Source organism: Branchiostoma belcheri, unplaced genomic scaffold (assembly GCF_001625305.1).
Source record: "Branchiostoma belcheri isolate BF01 breed outbred unplaced genomic scaffold, Haploidv18h27 scaffold306, whole genome shotgun sequence".
NCBI lineage: Eukaryota > Metazoa > Chordata > Leptocardii > Amphioxiformes > Branchiostomatidae > Branchiostoma > Branchiostoma belcheri.
In genome coordinates this window covers 39790-41709 of record NW_017803917.1, presented here as the reverse complement: position 1 = coordinate 41709, position 1920 = coordinate 39790, and positions in this window count along the sequence as shown.

The window sequence follows — 1920 nt, the reverse complement described above, 5'->3', positions numbered from 1 at the left end:
TCAAGAAGGTTGAATCTTGCATCGGTGTTTTTAAGACAGGTACGTGCGCTGTTCAATATCTTTAAAAATCCGCAAGACAACCACGTTCAGTGGGCAAGCTACTGCACCGGCCTACCAGGTTGGTAGTGGACACTAACAGCTGTGGCGACTCAGGAATTACTAGTCTGGTTGCGATAAATGGTACTACAAAGACTGCATGATTGGGCCATGTTCTCAAGTATACATTGCACTAGAAACCCACCGATCACTGTACTCGTGTGGGAATGCTGTGACTGTGGTAATATATTACCTAGCCGCGGCGACTGTTGCAGGGCTTCTCTTTCTTGCAGTCTTTTTACATATTAAAAGTAAAACTAGCCCTCAGAAGACTGCAAGAAAGAGAAGCCCTGCAACAGTCGCCGCGGCAATGGTATACCCAACTTTGCATCATCCATATTCGATTTTACTGATGATAACATTCCATTCAGTAAATTAATTTAATACGCTGAGTTCTAACTAGCCGTGGACGACTCTGGTAACCCTTTTTGCATGATAATGCCGGGGCATTATCATGCAAAAGGAGGTTACCAGAGTCGTCCACGGCTAAGTTCTAACATACTTGATTTTGTACCAATGTCTTGTGTGTCGCTACTGGAGTTTAATAAAGCACATAAAGCACACATTCTAACCCAAGTTTACCAGGCGACATCCCAATGGCTACATCCACTCCACTTTATTTTAATTAATGAATCAAAGCAGGAGGGCTCTCACATGAGGGGTCATAGTCACAAGAGATCGTAAAGTATACTTCTAGTTAACAAAACCCCTAGAACCTCCTTGGTCAAACTTTCAAAGTGTGCAGAACAAATTACAGCTGAACTGGCGACAGTACTTGACATTTACAAGCCAGATAACAGTAGTGAGTACAGAGTCATGGCTCAATCAAGACATAGCAAGTAGTGAAATATTCCCCAGCAATTACATACCATAGCACACCGGAAAGACAGACAAACTGGCCAAACAGGCCAACAGGGATGATCTAACCCTTTGTAAGAAACCTAGGCGAGCAGTAAAAACCCCACTGGTCCCGGGCTGGGGTTCGAACCCACGACCTCCTGGGCACCAGAGCTTCATAACCAGACGCTCTAACCACTCCGCTAAAAGGTCTAGACCCCTCGGCCGGGTCAGTTGGTAGCGCCTATAAACCCCCCACTGTTACACTACTCCCCCTTTTCTTTTCAAGATTCGTCCTCGAATCTTCTGACTTCGACATCCCTGGAGCGGCAAATCCAGCAAAGCAGTTCCAGGCAACTGTAATGCAACTGACAAGTACTGATGCTTCAAAAGAATTATTCTGACTGATCTCTTACTGACAGTTACTGTCTTTACAGTACTGACATGCTACAGGCAACCGCTGTCAACTGCTGACATTGACAATGAGAATGTCACATGTGGCCTAAACTGTGATTGGTGCATTTGAACCTGTGACGACCTTGAAAATGGAGCCTGCCAGGGTAAGTAACATGTGCTTATCTCTCTGTGTGTAAAATGTGTCTATCCAAGACACATATCCAAGACTTTTTAGTTGTGTTGTATTTTGAAATAGATTATTTAAAAAAATATAATACTTTGTTAAACAGATAAACACCACAATACTACTGTTAGTATCCTGTCCCCCTGTATAAATGGTGTGGTCCAAAAAGTGGTTGGATACTCTAACAAGAGTTTCACGATCTCATACCTTCGCCAAATGATGTTAACCTCCGGTTGATGAGTTACGCAATTTAATCATTTATTTCGCAAATAAGAGCCTCATTTGCATGGATTATGTAAGTTGATCAAATTCTCCAACCAAGGATAGCCTTATCTTAACAAAAAAGGGTATTCTAGCACTTTCTCATAAATTATGCAAATGAGGCCATGATTTGAATAAATAATGCT